The sequence below is a fragment of the Myodes glareolus genome, chromosome 26 (assembly GCF_982192425.1).
Source record: "Myodes glareolus chromosome 26, mMyoGla1.1, whole genome shotgun sequence".
NCBI classification, from domain to species: Eukaryota; Metazoa; Chordata; class Mammalia; order Rodentia; family Cricetidae; genus Myodes; species Myodes glareolus.
The window spans coordinates 9,576,367-9,599,961 of record NC_142051.1 but is presented as its reverse complement, the minus strand read 5'-3'; the positions used below and the strand labels follow the sequence as shown (position 1 = coordinate 9,599,961).

The 23,595-nt window shown below is 41.2% G+C and overlaps 1 protein-coding gene across 2 annotated transcripts in view; it reads left to right on the top strand.

Annotated features, from left to right (window-relative positions):
- The first annotated feature begins 697 nt into the window (after positions 1-697).
- Positions 698-23,595, top strand: part of Slc16a7 (solute carrier family 16 member 7) — a 159,883-nt gene continuing 136,985 nt past the window's right edge. For both annotated transcript variants that reach the window (XM_085683295.2, XM_085683296.2), the window contains exon 1: positions 698-805. The gene's annotated coding sequence lies outside the window, so the exon portion shown is untranslated. The remainder of the gene's footprint in view (positions 806-23,595) is intronic.

Below are 23,595 nucleotides of genomic sequence, written 5' to 3'. Positions count from 1 at the left end.
AGTTACAAATAGGAAAGAAATTAGTTACAATCGACACCCTCCCCACCCCCTACTCTGCCACCGCCGGTCAGGTACCGGAACTCTCAAACCTTCAGTGTCTTATCGTTCTGTTTTCTGTTCCCTCTTTGTCTTTTACATGGGGGGATTTGGCTCTGACCACAATCTCTTTCTCCATCCTCAATTAGGCCAGCACTCCCTTCCCTACAGAAATCCTAATTGAATGAATGAACGAACGAATGAATGAATGGATGATTCACACAGTCCCTTCTACCCTAGCTCATAAAGAGGTCTTGCTCTTTTCTCTGCCTTCTGCCGGCTCCTCTTGGCATCCTTATCAAGAGATTGCGTAACAGCCTAGGTCCCTCCAGCCACCTCACACCTGCCTCTTCAGGTTGGGCGCCAAAGCACAGGACTAGGAGCTAGTCTGGGCGGCCCAGCCACCACAGATCGCTCCTGGTCAGAGCTAAAATCCGAACTGGAGTGCCGGGAGCCACAGAGCCGGCGCCGACAAGTGCCAGCCGCGGCGTCCTCAGGAGCATGCTCAGTGCGCCTCCCTTCCCCGCGCCCCCAGCCCGCGCCCTCCTCCCGCGTCCTCTCCCGCACCGCACCCAGGCGCGCTCCCGGGCACCCCAACCCGCCTCTGCTCCCGCACCTCCCCTCCCCCCAGGCCTCGCCAGGCGAGGACACGTCAGGGGACATAAATAAATAAATAATTCCATTCAGCCGGTGACAGCGAGGCGAGGCGGCTGCAGCTGGGCGGGGGGACCGGGAGAGCGGCGGTGCGCGCTCCGGGTGCCAGAGCCAGGTAAAGGCGGTGCTCCCCGGGAGGACGGGAGGAGGAAGACGAGGCGGGAGGAGGGCGAGTGCGGCTACCCAGGGACCGCAGGCAGGAGCGGAGAACCCTCAGCCCGGCTGCCAGCCCGCGCTCGCCGTGTGTCGTGAGCCCTTATATAGACAAAAATCCCCAAGCCGAGAGGGCGCGGGCTCGGGCGGGAGCTACGAGGTCCCTGAGGTCCGGGGATCCAGAGGTCGCAGGGTTCACGCCACCAACTCCCCAGCTGGTGCCACCCTGGTCCGGGCACGGCAGGACGTCAATCGGGCCTGCCAGGCGAGTGCTCCCGCGCATCTTTCCCGGACCCACAGCATCCCTGGTGGGGTCCTTGCAGTGGGTGTGGATGGGTGGGGAAGTGCGAGAAGGGAATGGTTGCTCTCTTAGCAGAAGACCAGAGCCTGGGAAGAAGGGAAGGTGTTCTGTTTAGGTCCCTAAGAATCCTAGGTAGAGGCTGCTGGCAAGGTGGATGCAGGAGAGGATTGTGGCCGGGCCTAAGGGTCATGGTATCTTTCAGGACCCTGAGAAGAGCGTGCACCACCCTTATGTCCTCTGGGCTTTCTGGGCCACTTCACCATGCTGGGTTTGCCTGTCTTGGACAGGTAGCACAGGTGGCTGTGAGCCTCAGAAGATGCTGCATCCCTTCTGGCTCTCCATCCCTTTCTACTTCTGCTAGCTGAGAGGACAGCAGATCACTTTGGGAGGGGCACTAGTGCTCTCGGCAGCTCTCATTCCTGGTTGGACTACTCTTGTTACACTTGGGGAAGTAATGCTCGGGCAGGCACACCACACATACACACACACACACACACACGCACACATACACACACACCAATTTCTCTGCAAGTGTTTTCTTAACTTACTTTGGTTGAGAAATAAGAGTGGGCCACCTTGAATGAGGGCTGTGTAGTAGCAATTCAAAGCTAATAGTCCGTGTCCTCCTCCCTCGTCAAACCACACAGAAATGCAGCGAAAGAGTAAAAATAGCAGGGAATGACGAACATGACCCTTAAAAGCCCTGGCAATAGAAAATCGTGGGCACAAATGCCCTTTGCTAGCAGTCCAGACTTCAAGGCTGAACCCAGTCAGCACAGACGGAGGAAGCCTTTCAAGGCCTGATCAGATTCCAGCGACTGCATACTCTGTCACCGCAACCTTAAAGGTGTGCATTTAAGAGGGTGGCAAGAAAATCAGAGTTGGGTGTGGGCCCCAGAGCGAAGACGAGAGTTGAACGGGCTAAGTCACATGAGGACAGAGAGACAATCCTAACTCCATGTTCTGCTCCCGAGTGCTGCACGTTGAAGTCCATCTAGATGAGAGGGTAACCGATGATCCCAGTGACGGGGAAGGACATGGATGGTGACCCAGGGAAACTAATGTGTGGTGTGCTGCCACAACTCACAGATGCTCTCGTTAACACTTCGTATCTACAGACTGCTCTTTCCTTCTGAGCTGTTTGTTTACTAACAATCTGAATTTTTGTAGGGAGTAGCAGAGGTTTAAACTTAGGGCTCTATCACTGTGCAATGATTTTAAAAATCTCTACTTTTATTTTGAAGCAGACTCCTGCTAAATTAGCCAGGCTGGCCTTGGATTCCCTGTGCAGCCTAGGAAAACTTCACACTGGCCCTGCTCCCCAGGGATAGGGATTGCAGGCCTGCACCGCCCTTCTCTGACGTGACCTGCAGAGTCACCAACAGTTTGTTATATACAAATTAGGGCACGCTCCTATCAATTCCATGTTCCTAGGCATGCATGTTTCTTTGACAGCATCTGTCCTGTGTTTCAGACTTTCATCTTTCCTACTAATATGGAAGGTAGAATGACTTCAAAATTGCTCCTTATCCAGAATTATATTTTGGGCTCATGAAAGGGATGTCTCAAGATGTTTCTTCTGATTCTGTGCCCATTCACCAAACACTTAGGAGACATTTGTATGACAAAGGGAAGCCAAATATAAAGTCAGTAAGAGCCAGATACCAAGATTGTTGACTCGGTGGCAGGGATTTCCCCCCCCCCCAAGATTATTTTATTCGGAGAGACTACCATCGTACATGCTTTTATCCTTCAAAGTCTGCACAAAACTTCCCAAAGGGAAAAGCATCATAGTGAGAATCACTAAAAGTGAAAGCAAGAGGGTGCTGGAGAATTGTGGTCTGCAAAGTCCAAATACTGGAACTCTGCCAAGCAGCAGTGGTCGCCTTACAGTCCATGGCACAGTATAATGTCCTTAGCGTCTTTAGAACGCTGTCTTCAAGCATGTCACTATTTTTCTTTTAGCATGTAAGAATCCTATAGGATAGATTGGTCTATACTAATATTTACAGATGTGTTTAGGCACAGTTGTAGGGCTTACTCTATCAGCAAAGTCTGTTTTGTGTTGCTCTAACAAAATAGGTGATGCTGTGCTACCTATTTGTTTGTTTTTTTAAATATTTATTTATTATGTATACAATATTCTGTGTGTGCCTGCATGCCAGAAGAGGGCACCAGACCCCATTACCGATGGTTGTGAGCCACCATGTGGTTGCTGGGAATTGAACTCAGGACCTTTGGAAGAGCAGGCAATGCTCTTAACCTCTGAGCCATCTCTCCAGCCCCTGTGCTACCTATTTGTAAAAAGAGATTAATTTGCCTCATGATATAGATAGCTGGAAAACCCAAATGCCATGGTACCGACGTCTTCTCGGTGTTCTGAAAAATGATAACATAGCAATGTGGTAGGGTAAGCAGGTACGTGTAAAAGTGGCCAACCATGTTGGATGGTCTTAAGTTTCTATCAAACTGCTCTCCTGGTAACTAACCGAGTCCCACTTGGCCTAACTGATCACATGAGAAGGGTCACTCTTGTATGTGTGACACCCAGACCATCTCAGCTGCTTTCTCAAGGCTTTGGCACCTCTCGGCTTGACAACATTTTGTAAGTGTTTCAGGCTCTACATGTGTGTTGTTGGGGACAAGTCAGATTCACATTATAGCAGCTACTCAGTGACAGAACAAGACACACAGGCCACCTGATCCTAAGATCTGTGTGATACAAGTTCTGCCCTGTATGACATTAACCAAGACCAAATACTTCTTTGTCTGTGGTGCCCTTTGGTGCCTGGCACGTGGTCCTACTGAAGGGCAGATTACAGGAAGACTAACGTCAAGAGCAACAGACGTGGATATTGAGAGAGAGGAGGAGAAGGAAATCAGCAAAGATCACACTAACCTCCTGTGTCTCCAGCTCTAATTCAGGCAGGAAGTACCACAGGGATGCTGCCCTCAGAGGCAGGATGGCTGAAATTGTTCAGAGGAACTCTTTGCGTTTAATTGATCCATCTAGTTTGTGAGACGTATTTGTGTGAATTAGAAAACTGTATTCTCTTGCATAGGGAATTAGCAAAAGGAGCACATATACCATGCTACCAGAGTGAAGCCCACTCTGTAGAAAGGAGAGCTAGACACACATACACAAGACTCCTTTAGGGGCTGGGTTTAAGTGGCTCTTAAGATGGAGCAATTGGCTTTGCTTTATACCATGTGAGAGCTGAACTTCTATATTTTTTTTAACATCCATGAGGACAATAATGATGTGAAATATCATAAAAGATGCACAGCAAATACAATGCCACGCGGCGATTACAAAAGATGTCCTTTTTACTGCCTTTGTCTCCCTTTCTAGCCCGTCCTCCAATTTCAGGGGTCAAGGCCCCTCCTGTTCCCATGACTTGGTGTCATCTGTCTTCATGAGGCCTCTCTTGACATTGATCTGGGAGTCTCTTCCACAAGACATTCCCTTTTACCTTAAAGTCTACTTATTTGAGAAAACATTCTATTTGTTCTCCTGACTTCTTGGTCTTGAAAACAGAGATCATATTTGACTGATCTGGGAAGCCATATGGATGAGACAGAGCAGAGGTCAAAATAGGTGCTCTGAGGGCTAGCCTGTCTATATTATGATTTATTGGCTCTTTAACCAGTTTGGACCAGTTCTCAAATCTTCAAATCTCAGTTCCTTCTTTGTAAAATAGAAGAAAGAACATGTTACATGTAGCTTAGAAAGACCAAATGCAATAGTATTTTGAACTAGCATGTGCATAGAAATAATTTAAGGTGTGCTAGCTAGCCAATATTAACACTGGCTTTGGGCTTAAGAGGTCATTTCCAAATTCACTGGCTTCTCTGTCTGAACTGATTGGAAACCCCAGCTAGGTGCCTTATTGGTGGCACCAATTAAACATTGAACACACTGATTTTTCTTTTTTCTTTCTTTTTTTTTTTTGATCCTGCTTTGTGGCAGGTTTTCTGAGCAGGATCAGCCAGGTATGCATGTCCATTATTCCTGCATTGGGGAGGTAGAGACAGGGTAATCAAGAGCCGCATGGCCAGTTTCAATTTCATAGCTATTCAGAGGCCATCCTGGGCTACACAAGATACTTCTATAAAGATTAAAAAAAGAAGAAGAAGCAGCAGCAACAGAAGAACATTTGGATCAATGTGTCAGGAAAAGCACAGGGGAATGACTGTATAGTGGTACTCAATGAGTAGTAGAACATTTAAAAGAATTTCAGAGAGAGCTTTGTTTTCTTACTTGGTCACTTAAGTGTTGGGCCCAGAAGGCCAGTTTGCCTGTTTGAAGATTTGGTGTTTTCCACCCAACATATGACAGAGCAGCCGCAGACGATTTGTAGAAGAGTAAATATTAACAGCCCCTTTTATCTGTGATAACCAGTAAAGACATGGGACTGCTGTGGGCATGAACTGAAAAATAAAAATATTAGATTAGAATGCAAACATCCTAGGGTTCCACCCCTAGCACCATCAAAGATGGAAATAATTAATTACAAATTAAACACTGAGCTTAACAATAATAAAAGTAGTCCAGGTAGGGCTGGAGTAATTTATACTTGGGTTCGCCAGAGACCTATCCAATATATTCATATGTATCAGTACTGTTAAACGATGCACATATTTTGCAAATAATTTTCCTGACCTAATAATAAAACCCTTGCCAGCATCTTCATTAATATTCATGGAAATCCCAAAGGAGTTTCTGAAAAACCCCTCAAGTTTCCTGAATGGCAGCTACACTGTGCTGAGGGAAAGTTTTTATTTTTTTCTTCTTTTCTTTAGTTTTCTTTTCTGTTAAAGGCATTGTGCCGCTTATGGGTATTTCCAGGGCAGTGTTCATGTAGTTTAATTACAGAAAGCAGTTATTCAGATTCGGCGACAGCTGTCATAAATACAACAACTTTCAATCAAGAGTGAAATGTTTGTTTAGGTAAGGACCTCTATAAAACATTGGTAGTCTAAAGAAAACTATTTCAAGCCCTTGCTCATTTTCTCACTAATTATAGTGTGAAACTATACTTATTCTTAATTAGATTCCATCTAAAGCTGTTACCTGGCACAACTGTGTACTGGTCAGACTTACTCTACTGAACTGAACTCTCTGAGGCAGGTAACTTGGAAAGGAAATGTGTCCATGTAACTCGCAGTCCCAAAGGTTCACATACCTGCGGCCCTGTGGGCATTGGTTTCTCCTTGTTGAGGGTGGTATATAGTGGCATATTATGGTGGGGCATTTTTAAAATGGAAAGGGGCACATCCCAGAGAGAGACTGAGATTCTGTAATTTTAAGCCCTTATCTATAGCATCAGTAACCTAAGGACCAAGAGGCCATATTTGAAAGCTATGGGATGTAGCCAGTTTGTAGATTGCTTGGCATGCGTGAAGCCATGGGCTCAGTTCTCAGCCCTGCATTAAAGGGGTGCAGAGGTGCATGTAGAAGTAACCAGAACTCTGGGCCTTTGTAGAAATGGATACGCCGCTGCTGGACAGCTCCCTGTGCTGCAGTCCGGTCACCCTAAACACTCTGGTCCCGTACCCTGTTTCTCCTTCCTTCCTCATCTTTCTACTGTTTCCACATCTCCTTCACTGGTGTCACGCTCATCTAGACATTTGAAAGACCCCCTTCCTCCTTCCTTTGTTCTCGCTGTCATTTTTTTTAGCTGTGACAGTTACATCCGAATTACACATGCAGTTAGATGCAGTTAGATGCCCTTCATTCAGCAGACCCCACTCCAGCACCCTGCAGACAAGTAATAATAATGATATCGGCAGTTCCCACTACCTGTGTCCCCAAAGCATGTCATTGGAAGCCGCTTTCGCAGGCTCACCTCTTACTGTCATCCAAACCAAACCGACTTGAACTGTTTCTGTGCCTTCTTCATCTTCATTCTACCCCAACATCATGTCTTGGGTCATACTATGCTTTCGTCTTGAAACCCTGTTACATTCTAGTGTCTTCGTTCCTAGTATTACTTTTACCGTGAAGATCGAGCTTAGACTCTACATTCACATTTTGTCTGACCTGAGATAGGTCAGAGAAGCTTTCTAAACGACATTGCATTTCATGTATTTTATTCGTCTTAAGGCTACTGTGACAGCAGCCTTTGTGCCTTTGGATTCTTTATGTCTTCTTTGGCCATTTGGTGGATTGTGGGATTGCAGGAAGCGTAGAGAGCAGCCACGTGGTGAGAAGCAGCATATAGGACAGACTCCAGCATCTTTAGGCAGCCACATTTAGTTAGGATTCATTTCAAGGATATATATGGAGGCACCCCTTAATTTTGAGGTCAGTTCCAATTATGACTTAATCCCTTCTGTTCTTCTGAGGTGTTTACTCGGTTTTCAGGGACCAATAAGACAAATCTCTGCCTTAGTTGAGAGAATACCTATGTATCTCTGGTGACAGCTTACATGCTTTATGTTTCCTCTGTCAAGTTAGCAGCCCCATTGTTTTCTGTTTGTCTCTCCTGTGAGTTGACTGGGTGTAGGCAGAGGCTACTTGTTCGTTTCCTGGCTACAAAGATCCGAAATAATTACACAGAAGCTATATTAATTACAACACTGTTTGGCCTATTAGCTTAGGCTTCTTATTAACTAACTTAGCTAATAATAATAACTAATTTTTGTTATTCTATATATTGCTACAAGGCTGTGGCTTACCAGGTAAAGTTCCAGCATCTGTCTCCCTTGGCAGCCACATGGCATTTTTTCTTGATTCCACCTACTTTTCTCCTCTATCTCTGCTTAAAATTCCTGCCTTGCTCTCTTCTGCCCTGTCAGGCCCAAAGCAGCTTCTTTATTAATTGATGATAATAAAACATATTCACAGCATACAGAAGGGAATATCACATCAACTGGGGTCTTTTTCATGAATGTTGAATTCTTGAAGCATTCAAGTTTAGGAAAGTCTAGACACATAACTATGACATCCGTGATCATAGCCTTTCTATGACATGACATATTTGATCATCAATATAATCTAGTGAAGTGAAGTGGGACGGCCAAAAAGCATGAAACCACATGTATATGGCATCTACTTCTGGAACAACTCCTTTATAATCCCAAAATGAACATGTCGTTGTGTGTAGCCTCAGGGTAGTGAATTAACAAGTGAAGAAGCCACTGGGAGGAATGAAGGAAACCTCCCTTTAAATTGTGATTTCAGCTGGAAATTAGGTAACCATACTGGTTGGTTTTGTATCGACTTGACACAAACTAGAGGCACCAGAGAGAAAGGAGCCTAAGGTGGGGAAATGCCTCCATGAGATACAGCTATAATTATCATAATTAGTGAATGATTTAGGATGATCCAGCCCATTGTGGGTGGTGCCACCTCTGGTCTGGTTCTGGGTTCTATAAGACAGCAGGCTGAGCAAATCAGGGGAAGCAGGCCAGTAAAGAGTACTTCTCCATGGCCTTTGTACTAGCTCCTGCCTCCAGGTTCCTGCCCTGTGTGAGTTCCTGTCCTGATTTCCTTCAATAATGAAGAGTGCTGTGGACATGTGAGCTAAATAAACCCTTTCCTCCCCAACTTGCTCTTCAGTCATGGTATTTCCTCAGTGCCATAGAAACCCTAAATAAGACAAATTTGTACCAGCATAGAGGGGTATTACTAGGATAGACTTGACCATGTTTTGGGGAGGGTTGTAAAATGATGTTGGAACTTTGGTCTAGAAAATCCACTGAGTGTTAAGAGCTCAGTGGAATGTTCCTTAAGAGCTTGGAAGATCAGAACATTGAGGACAGTGCAGAAGATGGAGGCCTGGCTTGTGAAATTTCAGTGGGAAGTTTAAAGACTTCATTAGAGCAGTTTGCTATTTTGAATTAAGATTCTGTTGCCGTTCCGGTTACTTGGGACTGAAGAGTCAGCAGTGATTAACGAGAAGCTGGCAAAAGAAGTGAGACTTTTTATTTCTAGGACAGTTGATGCTGGATGGCTGGAGCTAAGCAATTAGCAGTGATCGAGAAGAGACCAGCATCACTGAGGTGAAATCTTCTGGGTAGTATTTTTCTAAGAGCCCACAGAAACTTCTTCAGAGGTGGCCATGGCTGTACCTTGTCCTGGGAGCCAGATTTGGTAGGGTATAAGAGTCACCCAGGTTGTATTGGTTTTTGAAGGCATGAAGGGGTCTCATCTCATGGAGAGAGAGCTGCTGAGGACTGATACCCTGAGAGGCCAGGAAAGGCCACCAGGGAAGATGCAGCCTCAGTGGCAGTTGAAGGGAAGAACTGAAGGGGTCTTGCGGAAAAGTTGAGGCTTGACTCCCTGAGGAGAGCCTATGGGAGGCTATTGGTGAAAGTGCAGCCCAGCTACAGCAGAAGTCCCTAGTGTTTGGAGATGCCAGTACCTTGGATGACCACCATGAACATCAGCAACAGTGGAGTGGAGCCAGCCTGAGCCTAAAGGACAAGCTGTGCGTACTACAGAGGGCAAGGAGCCTAGATCGTGAGTGAGTCCCAGATAGCTTGGCATTGAGTGATTTATACTATTGGAATTTGGTTTTGCTTGGTTCAGATCGTGACGGCCCTGATTTTTCCCTCCTGAAGTAAGAAAGTATTTGGTTTGTTTTTAATTTTATTGTAGTCCATAATTGAGAGACATTGAAATTTAAAAGACTTCAGATTTAGGAAGAAATTGGCAACTTTAAAGAGACTGAAATTTTAATGTGTTTGAATTCGTAAAGACTGGAACTTTTAAGTTATTCATGTTTTTAATGTGGGATCTTGGGGGTGAATAAGAAAGGAAGGGTTGTGGCTTAATAGTGAGATGTTTGTGTGTCAAGTTGACAAGGGGTTGGTTGTACTCTGTGGTTTCGTGTGTCAACTTGACACAAGCTAGAGTCCTTAATTAGCAAGGGGCCTCACTTGAGGAAATGCCTTCATGAGATCCAGGATTTTCTCAATTAGCAATCAAAGGGGGAGGACCCATCTCTGGACTGGTGGTCCCTAGTTCTATTTTTAAAAATGCAGGCTGAGCAAGCAGGGGAGCAAGCCAGTAAGCAGAACCTTTTGATGGCCTCTGTATCAGCTCCTGCCTCTAGGTTCCTGTTCTGTTTGCGTTTCTGTCCTGATTTCCTTAGACGTTGATGAACAGTGATGTGGAAGTGTAAGCCAGATAAACCCTCTTCTCTTAGACTTGCTTTTTGGTCATGGTGTTTTAAGACAGTAACCTATTGTACTTTATCTATGATCTTCAAAAACCTTAGGAAGTACTGTTTTTATATTTAGATTACTCATGATATAATTAATGCATGGGGTGAAATATTTTGCCAAGGTTATACACCTTCTTGATGGAGCTTTCTAGAAAGAGACTGTTAACCTCAAAACATGCCTAACTTTTAGTATTGGCAAGTATTCAGTGCTGCTGTGTGTTTTCAGTAATTTAAAAGAAAAAAAAAACTGAGAAATGTTAAAACAATAGACTAGTGTAATATAATAAGTTTAGGTTTATTACATATTTAGCAAGGATGGCAAACTTTCCTTCCTATTTGGAGGCAGTACTTGGGGTTCAGAAAGATGGTGCAGAGTGAACCAGCACCTACTAAGCAGCTCACGACTGTCTGTAACTCTAGATCCAGAAAATCCGATGCCTCTCTGACTTCTGTGAGCAATACATTCATGTGGTACACATATATACACCCAGGCACACTGTCATATACACATAAAATAAAATTAATATATATCTAAAAAATAATTGAGGGGACCATTCCAAGGCAAGAGGAAACATAAGGAAATCTCAAAATCTTGTTGCTTATGAACTCAAGAGAGGCAAGTCTAGTAGGGGGGCACTTGTTCATTTCTGGGTGCACAGACTGGAAATAACCATGCAGAAACTGTGCTAATTAAGTCACTTCTTGGTCTATTAGCTCTAGCTTCTTATTGGCTAGCTCTTACTTCTTAATTTAACCCATTTCTATTAATCTGTGTATCACTACATGGCTGTGGCTTACCGGCAAGGTTCTGGCTTGCAGTTCGCGTCTTTCCCCTCTGGTGGCTGCATGGCTTCTCTTGACGCCACCTACTCTCTCCCAGCATTCAGTTTAGTTTTCCCTGCCTAGCTCTATTCTACCCTATTACAGGCCAAAAGCAGATTCTTTATTCATTAACCAATAAAAGCAAAGCATATATAGAAGGACTTCCCATACCAGACAAGAACCATGATGACCTGAAAGTAATTCAGAATCCCACTTTCAGTTCATTTTTAAGGGATGGCAGAAGCCATGGAGGGCACCATTTCATTGTGGGTGCCAGTGGATGACTGAACAGAGTAGAGGAACTTTGAAGAAAGCTTTGACACATATAAGGTAGAAGATGTGACCTTTTTTCAGACTGTTCTAATAAATACCCTTTTAAATTCCCAGTGATGATTGTGATTAAAACAGGTAATGCTTTCTTCCTATGTACTTATATGAGTAATTAAAAATAAGAGTAAACAGTTATATCTCTGAGACAAGCTTTTTGTAAAACTGGAATGCCATGTTTCTGTGGTCTGTCTCATTCTGTAATTTTCATTTTTAGCATTTCACCATTTCTCAGTCTCTGCTAGGTTTTGACTTTGGATTTGAAAAGGTAGATCTCTGTGGAATTTTTGACTTAGCAATGACTAAGCTGTGTGACTAAAATATGTTTATCAGCTCAAAGAGCCAAGCTTTCTCGTTTTCAGAACAGTTAGGAAAAGCCCATTTCTTGATTTGTTTTGTGAGGGTAAATAATATCTTTAACTTATAAATGATTGATGTGATCATTTGATTTTCATTTGATTATATTTTTGTTTATTTTCAGGAAGAACTTTCTTATTTATGAGGAATTCTTCTCTTTACATAACATTTATGAGTTTTAATACAGTATTTCACACCCTAAGCCAAATAGAAAGTTCATGATACAGAGAGCATCCTGAATTCCTGATATTATGCATCTTTCAACTATGTAAAAAGTTTCTGGTTTCGGGAGCCTATAGGAGAATACTCAGTTATTGATATAATGTTCCAAAAAAATTCCAATCTGAAGTTTTCATTTGGTTTTGAGAGCTAGTGGTGACATTTTGGTATCTCAAGTGTAATTTCGAGAGGAATTCTTTAGTCTCCACATAGATGTAGTTGTTCACAGATGTACATTTAAACATTTCCACCACAGTGAGGAAGATGATCATGTTACCATGACTTAACAGCTGTTCACTTCAGAATGTAAAATATGTATCAACAGGACTATTGATACCATCTATATGCCTCTGTTGAATGTGCTTCCTTCTCATCTCTATTGCCATGTAAGACAGATCATATTAATTTACAGATAGGGAGCATGAACACTTACAAGGAAAGATGCCCATTAGAGTGCCCTGAGAGTTGCGGCTTCAGCAGATATTCCTGGGTAAGAAAGATGCAGATTGCATGCCGATCTACCTTCCACATCTTAAATCAGTGCAAATCAGTAAATTATTATGAATTCTAGGTCACACGTTGTGCAAAGAGGCTTGGGTCCCAAAGTATAATAAAATCTTTTCTAGGTCCATCTCTCCCACGATACTATAATTTCAGAAATATGTTCACTAGTTAAAGATAAAATCAAACATAGAACTAAGTCTTAAAATGAACAGCAGAGAACATATTTGTCTTGAATGGTAGATGACAAATTACCGCGTTGGGGGCTGCATCCAGCCTGTTGTCTGTTGTTTTTAAGGGAACTACACCAGTGTGTTTCCATATGCTCTAGACAGCTCTGTCTACAGGGGAAAACTGGGTAGCTGTAAATTAGCTTCCAAAGTGTAAGACACATATTATTTTGTACTTAAAAATGTTTGCTCTAGAATGTCAGAGATCTATATGCCTTATGATGCAGGTGTCAGGTGTTAGTGAGGTGGAAAGAACAGACTGGTGCTGGTTAAGTGAGGAGGTGGTCATTTCAGGTACCGCAAAACTAAACATAGTTAGTGTGTGGAAGTCTGCCAAACAAAAGGGCCATATTACTGTATTTGTTATAGGCATTACCCATGAGTCTTTTTAGTGTACATTTAGAACACTGTTCCTTAAACTCAATATATGAACTAATTGAATTTAAAGTAAGGGTTTTATTTTATTCAAGAATCTGTGATGTCAAGTGTAGACTTTTGGACAATCATTTACCTAATTAATTTATTCATTTGATAAGTTGGCTATTTTCTGCTGACTACCAGGACTCTTGTCATATCTCTGTTTTCACTTATTATAGTTATGATGGTCAGTACACTAAGATTTTTCTTTTTAATGACTAATAAGGTAACTATTGGATGCTATGTACACCACTGTGCACCAGCCCTATTTCAGAAGCATCCCATATCTTACCTCATAAAAAAGCACAATAGCCCAGTGAGGTGAAACTTCCTCTTACTGTTTGACAGGAGAAAGCACTGAGCAGCCAATGGGAAGGATTAGCATAGATGTATAGAGCTAATAGGAAGATCTCTTTATACAGCAAGTGAGAAATTTTTATAATTATGACAGAATGGAATATACCATCAGAAAATTTGAAAAGTGAATATTCTAACTTGGCTTTTTGCAGAGACTAAATTCTCTTCTAGCCAAAGCATTGCACTATATATTACAGCATTAAGTCAGCTCTTAACACTGATGCTTCTGAAAATTTTTATTGAAAAACATTGGCTTTGGAAGAAGGAGACCTCATTTTCTTTCTGCCTCTGTTATTCATTGCAGCTCCCTATCTCAGCTTTTTGCCTCTTAACATTGGACTGTTTCTTCTTTTTCTTTCTCTCGTGTGGTGTAGTCTCCCTCCCAAATAGTCATGTTGGTTCTACTTAACTATTGTGCATCACTGAAGTGCTTGATGTATTTTTCTAAAGCAAGACCTACTTTCAGAGGAAAAAGAATCAATGGAACTTACTGCCAGTAGTCCCTGCATATCCACAGGGGATGCATTTCCAGACCCCAGTAGATGCCTTAACCTAGCAGTAGTATTGATCAGCTTTTCCTCTACATATATCTTTCATATAATATTTTTTGTGTGGTCTCTTCAAGTAAGCTCTTTATGGCAACTCTTTGGTGTGTCTAGACTACCAGGACCACTTCTCTTGCCTGTTTGAGAATTGTTAAGTACAATTAATGTTAGATGAACATAGACAACACAGGGTCAGCATAGCAGCAAGCATACACTATATGGACACACTGGACAGTGATGATTTGTGCCATGGTTGGCATAGAGTGGGAGGACAAGACATCATCGTGCAGCTTGGAATTTCATCTAATTTAAATGACTGAATTCTTATTTCTGGGATCTTGCAATTATTACCTTTGGATTGTGGTTGACCACTAGAAACTGAAACTTGGGGAAGCAAACTGAATGGAAGTCTACTGCAAGAGCTCCTCTTTGCTTCTGCACTTGAGACAGATATCACAAAACCATCTCTCTTAGATATGACCAAATAATATGGAGATAGAGAAAGTAAATGACAGTAAGAAGCTGTAGGGAGCCTAAGAAAATATGAATGTTGTCCCATGGGCCACATTAACATCTCTATAGAGAGTTATCTGGCCAGCAGGCTATGGGAGAATATTAATTACACACAGTAATGACCTGCCATGGGAAGTCATGCAGATATCAGATCTGAAACTCATATGGTGACTTTCTTTCATCATTAATTTTTAAGTAACACACACTATTAATGCAAGAATAATAACCCAGTGGGTAAATGTATGGATATTTATTGTTTTTAATTGTGCATTATTTTAACTGAATTTTTATTAATAACGAAGATTTATTAGTTTGTTTTAGTAAGAATCTGGGTCTGTTATTGACATGTTTTCACATAAATGGAGGACACATGTCTAAAGATATTTAACCTTTTATAATTTAATAACTATTTGCTAAGACATACCAATATTTATGATGACATTGCTTATGTATATATGTCTTTTAAGTTTCATTTTTAAGAGTGACCATTCTGTCCAACATTTTTAATTTCAAGATATTTTAAATTATTCCTCATTTTATTAATCCTCTCTTGTGTTAGGCCTTGTCTCTAAGAAGTAGTACCTAATATCCTATATGAGGTAAGCTCAGATCATTAATTAATTTATTAATTAATAGTCCATGAAATTTAATGAATTTTTTGTATGTGTGTCAGCCTTGTGTGTGTGGTATCTACACATATGCATGTACAGATGCAGAGGCCAGGGAAGGATTTCATGCATCCTGTTCTTGAATCCTCTATCTTACTCAAATGAGACAGGGACACTCATTGAACCCGGGATTGTCGCCAGGTTAACTGCTGGAAAGCCTTAGTGATTCTCATGTTTTCTCCCCAGAAAGCACAGTGTGGGTGTGGTCCTGATTCCTAATGCCTAATCACTCTCTTGGTGAGTGAAACTTTTTCAAAGGGATTTACACACTTAGATTTTGGGGATTGGGAAGTGGGAAAGGGAAGATAGTTTAAAAATTTGATGCTGTTTGTGTGCCAGCGTTTGGGAAGTGAGGCTTTTATATGCGTCACCTCACATAGCTCTGCAAGCCACCTGGCACCCTAAACAGCTACGTTCATTGTTACCCTAATCTAGTTCTGAACATGTTATAGAAATACCCAGGTAAGTTAGGGAAAAGGTTGAGAAGTTTGTGTGCACACACACCCTCCTGTCTTCTGTGTTCTTCTGTCCTGCAGGACTGGCACCCCCCTTGTTTGTCCATATGCCATGCTAGAGGGAAATCATGGATACTGCAGAAGAGAAATCACCCGAACATGGGCCTTTGGGTTTTCCTGTGGGGGATTGAGTTAGTTATATTTGTTGATGTGTGAAGACCCGTCTTGTCTCTGGGCAGGATTATTCTTGGACTGAGGATCCTGGATTGGATAAATGGAGAAAGTAACACACTGGGCAGTAGGGCACATTCATGGCCGTTTCTTGATGGTGGATCAGTGGGACTACCTGCTTCTAGCTCTTGTTGCTGTGATTTCCATACCATCGCGGACTGTACCTTGAACTGAGTTAGAATAAATGCTTGGTCTTGAGTTGCCTTTATCAGGGTATTTCATCACAGCCACAAAGAATAGAAACTAAGACAGGTTTGCTTCACACATTACAATTAAAAATCACTTTCTTGACTCTCAAAGGAAGAATGAGAAATCATCAGGTACAATAAAATCACTCACAGAGCAGTCTTTTATGGGGGAGGGATAAGAAGGAAAACAAGATATGTTCCATCTTTTAAAAATTCTGAATTCTCATTTATTGACCAATTTACATGTTTTGTTTATGTTTTTTAGTGCTCCATTGTTAATTGAATGCTTTTGTAGACAGTCCAGGATCTCAGATTATGTGCTTTTTCCAACAATTATTCTTTTCAAGTTGTTCACAAAAACCAAAGGACTGAAGCCAGTAATTCATACAAGAGAGAATTATGTAAAGCAGGTCTTCCTGAATATATAAGATGTCTTCTGTGAGCATTGCAATAAAAGGTCAAGTTGGAAACATTATAGGATTATCACCAGTATTCTGGATCAGTCTCTTATGATGCTAAGTAGGATTAACATGTACAGTAGACACCCTGGAGCCTCCAGGAAGCACATGGTTTAGACTGTATCCCAGGGTGAGAAATACTTTTAAACAGATGTTTTGGACTCTAGCAGAGGGAGGGGGTAATTTAAAAAATAAATCAAACCCCTAATGATTGAAAAAGAAGTAGTTTGGATATGCTTCTCATGTTATTAAAAGGGACCAGCATGCTACCAGAGTGTCATGGCTTAATTTTATTGTTGAATCAATATTTTGTGAAACATCATTACTTGCCATTGTGGTTGCATGCTTTGGTCACATGCAGGAACATAGTAGGCAGCGTGACAGCATTCTGCAGTAGGGCCTTCATTGGGTAATGGGTTGTGAGGATGCATGCTTCATTGGGATGAAGGCTTCCTGCAGCCGTTGGGCCTCGTGCCCTTCTGTCTTCTGCCAAGTGAGAAACTAGTGCTTCCCTTCTTGCAGGGCACAACAGCGAAACAGCATTCTAGAGGGAGAAATGTGGCCTTGGTGCAGACTCTGAACTTGCTGTCACTTTTACCTTGTTCTCTCTTAATTGTGATAGACAAGTCTCTGGGCTTTGGAGTTTACCCATTCCTTTTAAACAGCCGTCTTCCTTTCTACATCTCCAGACTGTGTCTTACATGCCTGCAGTCCTGAAACTTAATACACACAGGGTGACATTATTTCAGTAGAATTTTGTTTAAAATTTTCAGTAAAAATCTTGTATTAAATATGGCAGTTATCACGAACAAACTCTTTTCTTCTTTTCTTGGTGACTTTTAGATTCTGCTAATGTAGAACATGCTAGAAGGATTTCCTGCCAGGGTGAAAAGCAGGTTTATAGTGAGACCTGTGTGTCATGACTAGAAGAAATTCAGATGTAGAGTTCTCCCAGACACCTCTGTGAAATCAACACTGTCTAGTCACATTAACTGTGCTGATGGGAACACCTCCCTGTTACCAAGCGTTCTTCTCTGAGTGACTATTTATACACCATGAGCATCATGGATGACGCAGCTCTCGCTCTAAAAATCCACTCCTAGACTTGCAAAAGTTAAGTTCTAATCAGTATAACGAGGTTTGTGTAAGTGGCAATATTTTCATAAACGACGCTGTACTCAAAATAAAAGAGTATTCCTCCCTGCCAGCTCCCTGGTGCCAGACAATCACAAAGGGGGCCTGCTGGAGCCTGGCGTTGTCTCACTGTGCACTCTGACCTGATTCCTCCACTACGACTTGACTCAGTCTTTGGCATTAACTCCAACTGAGACTTGGTGACTGTTCTCTGCAATGTGCTTCACTTTTGCTGAAAGGGGAAATTACATCCAACGGTCACTGGAACCCAATAGTTCCCAGAAGCCAGACCGACAAAGAGAAGTGTAAAGGACACACAACAGCATGGTGCCGAAAGCAATTGGTTTATGACTTCGCCACCTCAGGACTCTAACCTTTAGGTATAAATAGAGCAGGCATTTCATTGTGCAGGATTTCACTAGGCATATGTATAGTAGAAAAATTAAGGGCACTTGTTATCCACTGAGCATGGAAGCACCTTGAGAATACCTTCATCGTATTCTGTGTGGGGATTTTTCTCTTTGCTTTTAATGTAAACCATTTGGCCATTATTTTGAGCAAAACCAAATAGAATTAGATAACCAAAACTATATATAAAAATCATTTGTCCCTCAACCCAGATATTCTGGGCAGTTGACTAAAATAATCTAAATATGCATTTATTTTCTCATAAAGCTCATTTTCCTCAGCTTATTCCAAAATTGATGGATGCTTTGCTTTACTGAAAAAATAATCCTTAGATATTTCTTACAAATACAGTGAATAAATATTCCTTGAATTTTGTTTTAGTTGTCACTCATTTTGGAAAATAATCTAGTGTATCTTTAAGACTCTGCTAGATTAGTTATTCAGTTGTTTCAGGTTGGCCCATGGTGAGAGTGGCAAGAAGGGGGTATTTAGTATGCAGGATGAAGAAGAACTGGGTCACTTTTATTCTCAAGAAAAGTAGAGTTCCCAGCAATTAATCTACTTTCTAGAGCGAAGGCATTGCTCGAGCAGCGTGTTTTCTTGCACACTTTCCCTAGCGTCTATCATTTAGAAGATGAATAGAACTCCTCCTACCCAGGCTCGGCAGCATATTTTAGTACTTTAGCCTTTTAAAATCTTATTCTGATGAAGATTTTATCTAACATAAGATTTTGTGAGTTTTAATTGCTGTATGTCATGACATAAAGGCATTGTTTGGCTAGGTGACTGATTTAGCTGACAGTTAACTCTACATTTTCCACTGAATAATTTTTGAGTTAATAGTGTGGTATGCGGACAATATCACTTCATTGTTTTAGTATGATTCTTAGCCTCCTTTCCCCCTTTACACAGAGTGTAAATGCTTAATATTCCTGTATTATCAATTTAATTTACTCTGTATCTTTAGTTCTGTGAATATATTATTTATGTAATTTTTTGTTCATGACACTTACAGGCATCAATACACACACATATATATATGCACACAAATACACAAACACACACACACACATAGCGAGAGATACCCTATTGTTAACATACTCATCAAATGCTACTTGGTTAGAATAGCACTCTACTTAATCTAGAGTATAAAATTTCAAAACCTGGTAAGCATACCATTTAATTAAGAAATGACATTACTGAAATTTTATAGATATCGTTCAGAAGACAGTTCTTCGAACTTTTCCATTTGTGAAAATTTTTTTTTTCTGCTGGAGTTATTTTTATGAGGTCCTGGGTGCATAGATATATGAAAGAATTATGCAAACATAAATTTGCCAATAAACTACTTATTAATATGCCATGAATTGATTTCAAAGCAACTTTATTTGTTAAAGATAAAAATAATCTCATATTCATAAAATTCATGTTTTTCTTTTGCATACTTAAATATTGGCTGAATATTTGATAGACAGGATGTAAAACAACTTCAATAATTTTCAGAATTGATGGGTATTTCAGTTTTATAATTTATAAGCTTATAATTCAAAATTGTCCATTCTGAGAAGGCTGCTTCAAGTTAATGCATAGTATCAAAGGACAAAAGTGAATCCAAGGCCATTTTAGAAATTGTTGTTAAGCCTTTCCTAGACCCAACCCCAGATTCATTTAATTTTTTTTTAATGAAACTCAGTCTGCAACTAAAGCAATAATTTTAAAAATCAGATTTGTGACAGCACCGGACACCAGGTTGTGCCGACCTGATTCTTCCCTGCTGAGGGATGGCAGTAGGCATACTAACTACTTTTCAGGTCCTGTGATAAAACACCATGACCAAGGCAACTTATACAAGAAAAAGTTGATTTGAGCTTTCGGTTCCAGAGGGATAAGAGTCCATCAGTAACGGGGAAACATGGCAGCAGTCCACAGGCAGAGACCAGGCAGCCAAAGTAGATTTGGTAATAGAAATGATATTTGACTTGGGAATTGACTGCCTTTGCTATGTAGACATTATGAGTATATAATTTCATGATTTATTCCTATTATACGCTTATACTTGTAAAATGATTATAATGAAAATCTCAAAAAATTCAGTTCTCTATCATCTCTAAAACTCTGATTTTAGGTGTATGTAAAGCCAGCATTTAGACTTTAAGAGTAGTTTCCTTTAGCCTTCTGTCCCAATGCACATTTGTCTTTCTGTAAACGGAGTTACTAGGCATGCCTATTCCCTTCTCAGATATATAGGATTCAAAGGAAAACTGCTTTAGAAATTACAGCAGTACACTATGACTTGATTACAGTATAGTACCATGGGTTACTTCACATAGTCTCGCTCTACCAAACTGAATTATAAAATAAAAGAAACTTAAAAAATTATTTACCCTAGTATTTGCTCACTATTGTTCATGAGTTAATGTCCTTCAGTTGGTGAAACACAACAAAATAGCTTCAATTGAAAGGCTCACAGGAAAACAGTGAACTCGCCACCGTATAAGTAGCTCATTTCTTTTTCTTGGACACCATTGCTTAGAATTTATTTTCGTATTGTATTGAGAGGAAAAGTATTTCTGCCTTATATTCTTTGTGTTGTCATATTTTTATTCCTCCCTGAGTTAGGCCAATTATGAAACTCTATCTTGTCCACACACCCAGTGAGGTAGCCGTGTGTGTCAGACTTGGCCCCTGGAGTTGTAGGGCAGCACTCCACTGAGCTAGGGGCTGTGTGGCACATGTGAACTGTGACAGAGCCCCTGCGTAAGGAGAGAGAATGGAGCATGTGTACGTAACACATGTGTACATGATAATTAGCTACAGATCGCGGGCACCGTTCTGAATACTTAATATGTTATTTTGTCTAATCCATACACATAGAAAAGACGGTTATTTTCTTCTGTTTTCCCAGAAAAAGAACCAAGACATTAAAACATAATGTGATTCACTACTATTCACCAAGTTTATAAATAATAGAGACGATGTTTGAACCGAGATGTTCTCACCCCACACTCTACATGATAGCACGTCACCATATTCCTAGCACCTGAATCCTTCAGGGCCTGTTGGCGAGAGAAAGTGCAGGCCCTTATTACCTTAGCTGGGCAGTGGAGTTCCAGGTTGTTGCTTCACCAGCAAAAAGGAGATTACATATCTGTCCTTTGTAAAGCAACACCTTTGTACCAAAAGACAAGTTAACTGATAAACAATACAGATATAGAATTACAAATACCTATTTAATCATAATTTTATGCACAACACAGGACCTTACTTTTGAAGATCCTAAACCTTAGGCTGATGTAACTCTTTTTAAGCTTAAGTGTAGAGTAAGTAGCTGTGTAGAAGTCATTGCTCCGAATGGGTGTGATCTGTCGATCTGTCAATAATAAACTGAAGGGGCTCTGAGCAAGATGGGTTGGTTAACAGTGTTGGCTTCAATGTGTACCATTCCTTCCTCCCACCTACGGTGTAGAATTCTTTCTGGGAAAGAAATGTATTGTTATGACCTTTAGTAAAGTGTGTGTGTGGGAGGTGGGGAGGGAGACAGAGAGAGAGACAGAGAGAGACAGAGAGACAGAAAGATAAAGAGACAGGGATACTGAGAGAGAGTATATAGGTGCATGTGTACATGTATATGTGTATGTGAGGTCAGAGACCAATGTGGCTATCACCCTATACCAATCTCCACCTTATTTTTTGAGTTAGGGTCTCACATTGAACCTGTCGCTTACCTATTGGTTAGAGTGGCTGGCAGTGAGCTCCAAGTTTTTTTTTCTCCTGCCCAGTACTGGGGTTACAGATGCTCCTGACTGCCCTACCAGCTTTTTATCTGGGTTTTGGCGATCTGAACTCAAGCCTTCTTGCTTGTACAGCTGGTGTAATCTTGACTTGAGCTCAGTCCCCTAGATGATTTCTTTATGGCCAATTCTTAACAGACAAATGCTAGGAAGGACCAATGCAGTACTGTTGACTGACCTTGGAGATAATGCATTCTGGTTTCTGTGCCCCTTCTTTGGGGGAAACAGTAGTTTCTGTGGCTTTCTTGTGCAGAGAAGAAGGGGCTGAAGATGGAAGGCAGGAGAGAGGAGGGCAGGAGAAGAACAAACACAAAACTTTGTTTCTGATACTTTCATTTGAGAAAATAATTTTTCTGAGCCTCAGCAGTATTTATTTTTATTTTTTTCTGTTTTCCTAAACTAAAATGAATAGATTTTGATTTGTTGTTGCCAAAAATACCTGTCTGTGAAACAGGTTTGATTATGTATGTTATTCTGAGTTTTGCCAACAGAAAGTAGGCTCTGAGTTTTATAGATTCAGTGTTCAAATTCTAGATGCAAATCAAAACAGGTCACCTTGGAAAATTGTCTCCTACTTCAACTACCAAACACCCCTTTTTCCTCTGAGAAGTCGAGGTTATTGACATTACAGTGAGGTGTGCTTATGAAAGACAAAGACAGAACAACATTGTTGGTCTGCATTAGGATTAGCATTAAGGAGGCAAACATGACCTTGCCCAGGTGTAGTAGGAGGTCGCTTGTTTGTTTCTGCCGCCTAGCCCTGAAGTAATCATACAGAAACTATATTATTTAAATTACTGCTTGGCCCATTAGCTCTAGCTTCTTATTGGCTAACTCTTACATCTTAATTTAACCCATTTCTAGTAATCTGTGTATTGCCACATGGCTATGGCTTACCAGGTAACGTTTCATCTGGCTCAGGTGGAGCTACATGGCTTCTCCTTGACTCTGCCTTCTTTCTCCCAGCATTCAGTTTAGTTTTCACCACCTAGCTCTGTACTCCCCTATGATAAGCTCAAAATAGCTTATTTATTAACCAATGGTATTCACAGCATACAGAGGGGAATCCCACATCACCCAAGGGGTGAAGATGTATTTCTTGTCCATGAATCTCAGAAGTGATAGCATTTATCTTTCCAGGACTAACAGTCTGAAAAGTTGATGACTAAGGGTCCTTCTGATTGCCTCTGTTCTTGATGTACTTTTAGCCTCATGGCAGCCAGGCAGAATAAGGTTGTATGTCTCTGATGAAGGAAAAAGAAACAGGAAACTGGTTAGAGAAAATTAGTGAAATTCTTGTAGAAGAGGTGGAAGCATCAAGCATTTGGGAATAAGAAAAAATTAACAGAAACATCCCATAGAAAAGATAATATACAAGAGTCCACCCCTATACAGTGGAAGAAACACGGTTTTTACTATTCTTGATATTACATTTTAACAATTTATCATTCACCTTAGTTTTCTGGAAGAGAATTCTAGGCCTGTGTTCATGACCTTGTGGTTCACGACATCACATTTCTTTCTCTGCTTTGAGGGTTGGTTTAGGGAAGCTCCCAACACAGTTTATTGGTTACATTGAGTTTTCTGCCTTTGCAGTCCACAGTGAGTGCTGGAATTCTGCCATGTTCATTCCATGGGTAATGGAGTCCTTGCTTCC